This window comes from Electrophorus electricus, chromosome 2, assembly GCF_041902795.1.
Source record: "Electrophorus electricus isolate QZ-2024a chromosome 2, ASM4190279v1, whole genome shotgun sequence".
Classification (NCBI taxonomy): domain Eukaryota; kingdom Metazoa; phylum Chordata; class Actinopteri; order Gymnotiformes; family Gymnotidae; genus Electrophorus; species Electrophorus electricus.
The window spans coordinates 17,725,413-17,737,203 of record NC_137498.1 but is presented as its reverse complement, the minus strand read 5'-3'; the positions used below and the strand labels follow the sequence as shown (position 1 = coordinate 17,737,203).

Genomic DNA, 11,791 nt, shown 5'->3' with positions numbered 1-11,791 from the left:
GTAAGAATGTCTTCCTTGTTCTGTACTTGATGATGTCATAAAATAGTGGGTGGAACAAGAAAGGAAAAACAAAGAGTCTGAGGATGGTGGAGAGAAGGAATATGCAGAGTGTACTAGGTTTATCTTGTCTCTGTGTGGGTCATTTAATCTCAACATCATAATTACACTTCTACCAAAAATTCATTCCAAGATATGTGCTGCATTTTTAATCCTTTTTTTGTGAATTTAATTGTTTTTGATAGGTTGAATTCAATACAATAATTTTCCAGTTTCAAATTCAAATATTCTAAGTTTAAATGTTACCACCTAACGTAAAATATTATCTCAACAGGACAGCAACTTTCAGCCTCATGTCCGCTATTTTGAATGACTCCCTAAAGCAGGTGAGGGACCCTTTTGATCATTTATTTCATTACTCAAAACAATGTTTTCCTCCATAGTTGATGGGATTATAAATCCATTAGCAGTATATACAATCGGAAAGAAGATTATAAATGTTAAGACCAAGATCAGTGATCAATGACTATAATCTTGTTTACTGCTCTTGTATGTGTTTTTGTTACTCTAGATGAACCTGTCTCTTATGGAGATCTATTCCCATGCTGAGGGTCTTTTTATGACTGGAAGTTCTACTGAGGATGTTGCCCAAAACCTGCTGGTTGCAGCTTTGACCAAGATGCAGGATTTTGTGCAGCTCTGCACATTGTCTGACTGGTTAAGTGGCACTCAAGGTTTTCCCATCAACAATCACGAAGAACTGGAGATGTTGCCCTCTGTCACAACTGCAGCAGTGGGAGTTATTGTTGAAAATATGCTGAGTGTCTGCAGTGAGGGAACATCGTGTGATTTTAATGAATATGGCTCAGACAGGCCCCTGTGGTACTTCCTACAGACTGTGTGTGATAACATCAACTCTGCCACACCAAGGCAGCCCACTCATGGTGCTTATTGCAGTATGGCAAACGAACAACTTTCCATTGTACAGCAAGCTAATTCTAGCACAAAACAATGTCATACCGTGGGTGTCGCCCCGTATGACCCAACGAAACTGCTCAGGATTGTGCCAACTTATTTGTCATATGAGGGCTCATCTGATGAAAGTTTGACCTAACTTTGGGCAAAAATCATCAACATCAGTATAAAAATGTATAAAAATGAGTTTTCTTTGTTTGTTAGACATTCTCTGGAGGGAGCCTCAACAGTGCATGCTAAGGGCGCTCAAAACCGCTTAAAATTTTGTTTGTTTGTTTTTCTATGTTGTCAATGGTGACTCAGTTTTCTGCTTAGGGCTCCATACAGGCTTGGGCCTGCCCTGGCATCGCAATAACAACAACAAAAAAGACAGTGGATGAGTTTTCCGTGAGTGTTACACAGGTCTGTACACAGTAGCCATTAATGATTCTTATATCCAGTAAGAATCAACTGGAATTCATATCTCTGTATCGTGTGCAGCAATTATTTATAACAATTGTGAAGCAAAAAAGAAACAACAAAATTTGTATATAATAATATATGTAATATAGAACATGATCTGCCTGCATATTAATTAGGCTATGCAAATAACACAACTACTTTTGTAGCACATCGTTCATGCCTGTTGAATATGTATATACTTCAAATCTTTTACTAATCTTTCCCCACTTCCAGTAGGCGCTTCCATTTACATTAACATGCCAGGATGTACACTCACTGGATGTTTAATCTTGCTAATGGGTAAGATATATTCGTATAGTCAGGATTTGTTTTAAAAATTATTAATCAGTTAAAGAATTTGTTATTGCATTTTGCTGAGGTGAGGGAGTATTGCATAACACTATGCTGGCCAAATAATTAGATTTGATGTACTATTTAGTGGATTAATACCATAACTGAATTATTCACATGGTTTTATAGCCACATGGTCAATACTTGCTGTCAAGATGCAGAGGTTTATAAGAACCTTCATAATGCTTCCTGTTTTTGAAACTGCATACTAGCTCTTACTGCTCTGTTTATCATTTTTTCCTTGGCTTTATCTACATTCTACCTGGAATCCGGAAACTTCAATCAGACATCAAAAACTCCTTTATCATCACAAACTACATCCAAAGAGCTACCACAAAGGTAAGTAACGTTAACATTTTGCTTTTCCGTCATGGCCTCCGTTCTCCATTGCGCTGAACGCAACATGTTTATTCTTCGTCGTTAGCGATAGTTTTATCTGTGAGAAGTGTAGATGAATTGCTAGTCTGACGGAGAAGCGCTAGAAGTGCGCATCCAGACCTTAGAAACTGTTAGACCTATCGAGGACCTAAAAGTACAAGCTCTGGATGTCTTGGGGGAAGTTAGCAAGCCCTCAGCTCCGGCACTACAGTCCTCGCAGCGGGGCGAATGGGGGACGTTACGGGGAAATAGCTTCGCCTCTCTCACGGGAGAACAACACATCCACAATTCGGGGGTCAGACAGGTTTGCCCCACTCATCGAGACACCTGTTAACAAGCCGGTTGAAAGAGCCGTATACCAGGGGCCAGGGTGCCAGACGTTGCAGGTAATTTTAAGGTTTTAGGCAAGCATAGATTTTCTAAGATAGTTATTCACATAGGAGCTAACGATATACACCTTCGTCAGTCAGAGATTACTAAAAATAATCTTGTAGAGGTGTGTCAGTTAGCGAAGGCGATGTCCGATGCTGTAGTATGCTCTAGTCCCATCCCAATGCGGCACGACACTATAACGTACAGCCGGTTATCTTCGCTGAACTGCTGGACGATGCTCACAAAGCGATGTGGGATTAATCGATCATTGTAACACATTCGAGGCCTGGCCTTTTTGGGCCGAATGGTGTCTATCAAAAGGCGCAGGCTCTTTAATAGTACCAAGGATAAGAAAATCTACCTCGGGGGTCAGAGCCTTTTCCTATAAAGCACCCACACTGTGGAATAACCTTCCTGTAAATGTTCAAGACTCAGACACAGTGTCAATATTTAAGGCTTAGCTGAAAACCTATTTGTACAGTCAGGCATTTAATTAACTACTTCCCATTCTTGGGTAAAGGTAAATTTCTGGGGGTTCATTGGCACTGAGAGTTTTAGTAAACTGGGATGTTATAATGCTGTCACTTCATCTCTCTTTTGTCACTCAAGTTTGTTGACTGAGCGCTGGTGTTCCAGGGTGCCCTCATGCGTGTGGTTCCTTCTGGCTCTTTCCCTTTAGCTGTCCTGTCATAGCTAGATTTGCCAGAGTCCATCAATGTGCATTATAGTTCTCTAATTTACACCCCCTCATACCTGGGCACGCCTAATTATTCTATTCTCTCTTTCTGCCAAGGTACACCTACCCCTGATGTCATGATGTTACTGAGCCTCAACCCGTCTCAGCTGCCATGGCTCCTCCCTCCACCCCAGATGTCCCCTCCTGTAGCCCACCACACCTCCACCCAGCTATCTACTTCTCCATTGCCCCTGATGGACGTTCTCTTGCGGGATGGGTTTCGGACACATGCACACCCTCGGGACAAGACTAGAGCCTCTAGAAAACCGGACTAGACATTAAATGCTTATTTATTCATTTTATTTATTTATTTTCCTTAAAATTGCTACTGTTGTGGTGACCGTTGTTGGTCAGAGGAGGATGGGCTCTCATTTGAACCATGGTTCCTCTCAAGGTTTCTTCCTCATGCTCTGGGGAGTATTTAGTTTTGCTACTGTTGCACTTGGCTTAATCACTGGAAGCTTGGACTTGGACATTTGTAAAGCTTCTTTGTGACAACATCTGTTGTAAAAAGTATGATCCTGTGTGTGATTTGTATATTTTATAGAGCTTCAAATATTGCATATATGAAACTGAACAGACATGAAATAAGATTTTGCTCTCCTATTACTCTACATTCCTACAGAAAAAATAACTGCAAATCATGCCATTGGTACAACAGTAAGTGTAATTCCAGAATCTACTGAAGCGATCTGATAACAATTTGATTTGTTTATTTTAGAGAGATTCACATAATGATATATAGGGAACCGAATAGACATTTAAGAGTATTTTACTATCCCACTTTTGCGGAAGTGTGCTATTTTTTTTTTCTCTCATGCACGCCGTATGCGCTATCATTATTTTGAAACTAAGAGCCATCAGAAGATGTCTTTCCAATTGGGTGGATCTTGGGACACAGTGTCGATCGACACCTTGAATATATATTTATCAACAGGAATTTGGAAAGGATTTTGACCCCTAGACAAACCCATCCATGAAACTCACTTAAATTACATTGTGACTGCTTGTAATGTATTCATCAAAGCACAAGCCCATGCTAATAATGGAATTAGGAGATATATTACAGATGACAATGTGTGACAATCATTCTTCCTCCAAAATATATTCAGCTATCTTATTTTCATAGACATAGTGTAGATTAAAGAAACTTGTTTTTGCTTATGCACATTACTTGACTGATCGATTAACTGGATGGACCACGCATAAGCGTTCATGAGGAAAATACTGAATCAATCAAATGCGATTACTGGACAAGTTCAATGTAAAACATGTTAGCCTGTAACTCACAAATGATGATGACAAGAAACACTGAAGGTAAACACAAGACAATATGATTCCCATGCAATTACAAAATTACTTTACAGATAAACATTTTTAAAGCTGTAAAAAAGTTCTACTAAAACAAAACATGACAAGGTCAACTGCAGTGGTGGTGATCTTCTGATGATAACTAATGTCCCATATTATAGTGAACCGAATAGACTTTTAAGAGGATTTTACCATTCCATTACCCCAGAATTACTACAGTAAAAACACTTGAAACCATACAATGTGTACATGACAAAGTGTTTTTAAAAAATATAGAGGAGTGATCTGATAACAATTTGATTTGTTTATTTTATAGAGCTTCAAATATGGCATATATGAAACCCAACAGGACTTTGGTACACCATTACTTCAAACTCATACAGTAAAAATGACTGTAAATCATGTCATGGGTACAAGAGTATGTGTACTTCAAGAATCATAGAGGGATCTGATAGCAATTTGATTTGTGTATTTTATAGAACTTAAAATAGTGATATCTAGAGATCCAAATAGACATTTAAGAAGATTTTGTCATCCCATGACTCCAAAGTCCTACAGTAAAAACACTTCATCATATTCTGAATATGTTAGAAAGTGTTGTCCAAGAATATAGAGGAGGGAATTGTTAATAATTTGATTTGTGTATATTATGCAATTTTAAAATATACTCTAGTGAAATGATTATCCATTTGCACAATATTGCTATGATATTTCTAAACCTTATCACAGTAAAAACATAAGGAAATCTTAAAATGAGTAGGTAAGAATGTGATGTTTATAAATATAGTTGAGATTTTCAACGATAACCTTTCCCCCTACCTCATTTTACAAACTGGCTACCGCAATACAAATTGTATTGACTTTAAGTGACAAAGGCTATACACAAAATGAATGTCTGTCTTCATTACAATCACATAGCGGAGACCGCTATTCTGGTGCATTATGGTATTTCTTTATACTTTTACGTTTTTGCCTGATAGCCTCAAAGTTTCTTAAAGGGGATCAAAATAATAAATCAGATAGACAATGCTTTAGAGTATTAAACTATAATAGACCAAATAAATTCAACTAGGCTATCTGCTGAAGCTTCTGATTCAATTGGTATAGAATATACTGTTCTGTAATTTAACAAACTCTACAAATACTTAGGGGGGCTTAAAATGAAGGAATGTCATGGAATTGTGTAAAAGAATAAAATGTAAGTGTTGGTTAAGATTGATGAGATTAAAGTAAGACAACTAAGTAGAGAGAGGCACAAAGGGCCCTGCTGTCATGGAGAGCATATGGTTTAGTTTTGGTGGTTTAGTTCTGCTGTTATGTAGAGCGTGTGGTTTAGTTTTGGTGGTTTAGTTATTCTGTCATGTAGAGCGTGTGGTTTAGTTTTGTTGGTTTCCAAGGACTTGCGATTGGTTCCTCTAAATTGGCTTGTGTGAGTGGGATGGACTGAAGCCCTGTTCAGGGTCGGTTCCGATCTGTTGGTTTCGATCCCTGTGTTGCCAGTATCCACTGAATTGGACTAAGCGACTTCAGTGATGAGTAAATGAATGAGTCATTTACTTGAGCCTTTCCATTTAAGTGGAGACACTCTGGCAAAAATAGAAATGTGGAATATTGTAGATTAACATATAGTGAGATTGACACAAGCAGAGGTGCCCCCAGATAGGCTGTTTTTCATAGGAGTGGCCACGTGGGGTCACTAAATCTATACTTCTTACCGAAACACCCGTGGTTTTAATTTGTCATTTCTCCCAAATTGTCTTTTCATTTTCTCAAATAATCTCTCTTGACTTTATTTTATTTCTTTAAATAAACTTTTGTTCATGCAAAGAATTGTTCTGTTTGCATTCTGTACCTGAATGCTCTTCTATTAGTCTTTAGCAGAAGAGGATAACATTTAATTGGAAAGACACAGATCCAGTGAGTCAAAAACAATAAAGTATTGATTGGTACTTCACAAGAGTGCTAACAATTCCTCATCAGTAATAGAGTAACATATTTCAGGTATAATAGACTTAACTAAACCTACTTGTAAAAGTAGTCCTCTTTTCAGGGCTTGGAACATTTTTAAATGAGATTAGAACACAGATGAAGAGGAATATTCAGTCTGTCTTTATACAAATACAACATAAAGTCTAGTCAAACAAAATCTGTTGTGATCCCACTTATCAACGTATCGGTCGGTTGGCAACCACACCTTCCAAAATTAAAGCTTTTAGATCAGGGATTTGTGACGGGCTAGGCTTGACCCAGTTATGGTTCTAATCCAGCCCCCCAAATGAATCTAGACTAGTTTAAATGAAATTGTAATTGGAAGGTTGCTGGTTCAAGCCCCGCCACTGTTGGGCCCCTGAGCAATGCCCTTAACCCTCAGTTGCTCAAGTTGTTCTCAGTCATAACTGTGTCAGCTAAACGCCATACATAAGCATGACATCATGTCTATTCTATCCCAGTCTCTCCAACCTCATACTGGTCATATCCAACTTTGGAACAGGGGAAAGAAACATAAAATATATCAATTTAAGTTATTGTTTCAATAAAACTCCAAAGTGAGTGTAATATAATGTTTATAAAATGGACCAGCAGCAGACAGTAAGACTGCTTAGGGCCAGAAAGGTCTAGGTAATGGAAGCACTAGATCTGGTTTGCATCATTTTGTATCAAATGTAGAATTTCTGGTGATAAAATTCGCTTTTCTTCACGTCTTTCTGTGACAGTAACAAAAGCAAAAACAACAACAAAAAAATTACCCCCTTTCCTGTTTTCATGGTCAGCTGTATGAGGCGCTTTTTCATAAGAAAACATGACTGGAAGTAATGTAATAACCCCAATCCAAACTCAGTGTGGACTACAGTTAAAGAGAAGGACATTAGCTGTCAGAGTAGTACTAACACAGAGGAGAAGGCCCTGGTCGGTGCTCACAAGGGTGGGTCATCTGAAGTGCAGTCCTGTAGAAATATAAAACAACTTCATTTTCTGATATTTTCCACTTTAAGGTCTGTCTGCTTCAACACACCGTTGAAAGAAATCAGACAAACAAACCGTCCCAGCTTTGATCCTGGCTTCATAATAACTGACTGAACAAAAAAACAAACAAAAAAAGCATCTCGAGTACAAAACTAACTACGTATACATATTTTTGTCTTTGTTTCAATAATGATTTTGGTAAAGAGCATGTACCTGTATGTTAGTGTGACAGCAAGCATATACATTCTTCATGTAAGGAAGATTTTTATGACTTTAATTCCTTGAAAAAAAAGGATGCCTTTTTTTCTTATGGTCTTATGGTATTTCAGTAATAGTCACGTGAAATAAAGTGTATTTAGATTTAGATATAATTTCATGTCTTGTCTTAAACAATGGTTGTTTTTTTTTCACAGCCAATAGTTTGACGCTTTATCGTGTATGTTCAGCCAAAGCCATCAATCAGGGCCAGCCGACATTTACCTGTCCGAAACGGTGTCTTCCTAGATAGCCTAGCTAATTGAAAGATTTCCACTTTCTTGAAGAAAAATCATGGACAACAAGAAAATGGAAACAGACGGCGAAAAATAAATCATATCTGGTTATATACACGCCGTGTCCCCGATAAAAATGTCAGCATGAAACAAGTACTTCAATGCAATAATTCAGCCTGGCAGAGACGAATACCACCACGCAGTTTATTTCTCACTGGCGAAAATTCTGTACCAGAAATTAAATTAATTCTTAATTCTGCACCAGTTAAATTAATGAAAGCAACAAAACTATTAAGTAAGTATCGATGGCAAATCACTGTTTGAAATGTAACCGTGCGTGCAACGAATGGAGCGAAATGTGTTTCCTAGTTTTACATGGTTGTGATCTCGTTTGATGCTAGCTAGCTAGTTAGCCATATTAGCTAGCAAAAGTGAGTCTTCTATACCATTAAACCTATCTATACGTTTAGGATACACAAAACCACATAAAAAGCCATCTATATTGCTACAAATAGCACATTTTCAAAGAATGGAACAAGGTAGCTAATTTGCTTTCTTGTTAATACCGACATTACTGTATTAATCCTGAGCCAGAATTTCAGTAGCTACTTAGCTAGCTAGGTAGATGGCTAGCTAGCTGTTTAGCTTGCATATATTCATACTCAGAAGATGATTTGAAAAAATATTATCTGGCATATTAATAAGAGCGCAAATACTGGCTTTCATGCATCAAAACATTTTATCATCTGACATTTTGCAAATGTATGAAGAGGTTTCTTTAACTCGTTAAGCGGGAATTTAATTTACTGAGAAAGTGAAGGACATGAGTAAAGAAAATCAAATTCACATTCACAAATCCAAAGACATAACATGTACTGGGATTGGTGGGGGACAGTTGCGTGTTAGGTCAGAGTCAGGGTCATACTGAATACTCTGTAGAAAGACTTGTGGGAGAGAGGAACACTCATGAGAAATGTCTGTGTACTAAATGTTTCTGTGTATTAAATGTATCTGACCAAAATGGTCAAGCCTGTAATGGTAGTACCTAGCCCATGGACTAATGGGAGTGATGTATAGCTCCATTATTTGGTTCCTTTAATTAGTAAAAACATATCTTCGTATATTTTTACTGTTCAGGTGCAAGTGCAGGAGATCAAATCCATCTTGTGCAAGGGACACATGGTGAGGTCCAAATGCACCAGCTAACTGACCAATTTATTATATGGAGGTTTAAGTTATGTAGAAGACCATTTAGTTTAAAGGATAGTAATTGAAAAAAAAAAGATTTAATTTATGGTGGCTGTAACTTTCAACTGGTGCTGAATTTAGCTCTTTGGTCATTTATTCGTGCAGTTTGAAAAAGACTTAATTTTTCTTTGTGTTTTTCGCTGTATCTGAACAAAGATTCATATAGACATATTTTACACTCTGGTGATCCTACCCTTTAATAGCAATGCATTATATAGTGTAGCTAGTACAATGAAATTTAGGAGTATAAATCTTACTTTGAGGACACTTGGCTACTTTGAAATTTGTCTGTATGTCATTTTCAGCAGGAATAACCTGCTTCTCAGGGAACATCGGCAGAGATGAGACAGCCAGTGGCAGAGAGGAGATTGATGAGACCTTCCCTGCACTACCTCGGGATGGACCAGAGAGTCCAGGCAAGGAAAAAAAAAAGATTCTTTGGTCAGAAACAAACCGTTCACCAAAATGTTTACTGTTGCAGGTTTTTAATGAAAAGAGATCAGTATTGATATTGGGTGACATTAAAATACAGGATGCTGGTATTGAATTGGTACAGAAAAACTGGTATCGTACCATCTCTAGTATTTACAACTGTGTGAGAACAGGCTGAAATTGTGGATATATTTTGTGTCAGAACAAGTGGCTTCGTACGTAAGGTGACATGGTTCTGAAAGAATGTGCACACAGTTATTCACGGCAGTGATGTTTATGATAGAAATCTGGTTTGTGATTGAATGTTAATTTGTGTTTACACGTGTTCCCTCTCTACAGCTAAAGTGGATGTTTATACATTAGCTAAGATTGCTGGAAGTGACCCAGGCAAACTGACCCTGACCTGCCTGGCCACAGGCTTCTACCATAAAGATGTTATGATGAGTGTGAGGAAGGACACCACAACCCTGCCTGAAGAGCTGATAATGTCCTCAGGAATCAGATTCAATGATGATGACCCCTACTATTACAACTTCCTTCTAATGACCTACAAAGCACTGAACGGTCTTGCTCCACAGTACCTTAGCAAACCTGTGCTGCCATCTTGAAGTTCAAGAAAACTTAGATACCAAATGTCCTACTGCTTAACATGGAAGATGAGGGCTTTTTCAAACTAGTTTTTTCCAGACCTAGGACCACTTGCTCTCTGAGTTTGATTCATTTGGTCATGTATGAAAACTGCTTTCCTTCCTCGCAGAAGTCCAAAGAACTGACCTCTGGTCAGCCTGAAATCGGTGGTCTGGACTTTGCTGCAGATACCTGAAACTCATCTCATCTCAGTCCAATTGGCATCAGTGCACTGCCAAAGAACAAAGTAACCACAGCTTTGCACAGGACATGGCAGCTCCATCTTTTTGTTAAGCTTTAAATTGTAACCAATGGCTGAAATACTCGTTTTGTTTTTTTATGTAGCCAAGATGTCTTATTTCATTTAGGGTTAAAACAACACTACTCTGTGATAGTAAATAATTTTTGCTGAAATGTTGAAAATTATTTTTTGTTTGACAATTTATCATTTATCCCCATTATGAAAACGGATTCAGTCCTGAGGCTGGACTCAGGTATTGGGGACAAGGGAGAAAATGCCCTAAGATTCCACAACTTCATGCATTGTTAGCGCATGCTGGATGTTTTGTTTCATGTGGAGATTCTCTGATACGAGGGCAATAAAACCAGTTTTTCCAGAACTTCTCAACCATGACTCAAAAAATACAAAGCAGCATTGATGTGGTGAGGAAGATATTTCAACAGATAGATTTGTACTACTTTATGGGTTAACTTTGTATGACTTGCCAAAGCTAAGCAACGAACAGAAAGCAATGCTAAATAAAGAAATTATAGTGAATGATTGGTGTAGCTTACAATCAGGGAAACACCAGGTCCTGATTTTTTGAAGCCTACTTTTATAAGGAGTTTAAGTCACTACTATTGAAACTAAAGCTTTAGCAGTTTTAGCAGTCAGACCTGGGAAAGTCCTTTCAAATATGATAAAGGTGGACATACTGAGGATATTACTGTATCCTCTGTAACTCATGTAACGAAGACTGCTTAATAATAATCAGCAGAAGAACCTGGATTGTATGGTGGTCTCACTTCTATTCCATGCATAGTTTTGACCTGGGTGGAAGTTTGATAGACTGGTTTACAGTGCTATATAAGCTAGGGGCACCTTTTGTAAAAAACTGCAGATGTTGAACTTCTCATTGAGGAGAGGGTGAGACAAGGATGCTTACTGTCTGGAATTCTCTTTCAGGTTATTGACAATTGAAATACTTTATTACTTTAATAGAAGTATGTTATGACCTCATTTTGTAAGATGCTTAATTAAGCTGCTCTGCCTCGACTACTTATACCATGTTTATTTTTTTTTAAATATTGTTTTTCCTTAACAACTGTGCACTTTTGTTTTACATGATGCAGTTGAACTTCGAAGGGATGTTTTAAATTTCTTTAAATATTTTTTTATTTTAATGTATCATTTATTTTTTATTTAAATTAAGTTTAGTCTTCAACTTAAATCAATCATATTTAACTT

The 11,791-nt window shown here is 37.6% G+C and overlaps 1 long non-coding RNA gene across 2 annotated transcripts; it reads left to right on the top strand.

Moving 5' to 3' along the window:
- The first annotated feature begins 53 nt into the window (after positions 1–53).
- LOC145648568 (uncharacterized) lies at positions 54–4,789 on the top strand. Of its 2 annotated transcripts, none has more exons than XR_014116478.1 (5): positions 54–383; positions 569–1,374; positions 1,651–1,713; positions 2,051–2,103; positions 3,308–4,789. It is a non-coding gene; the product is annotated as an uncharacterized LOC145648568 (long non-coding RNA). The 2 variants fall into 2 exon arrangements; XR_014116476.1 differs by having other exon boundaries at positions 1,648–1,713.
- Positions 4,790–11,791: the final 7,002 nt, after the last annotated feature.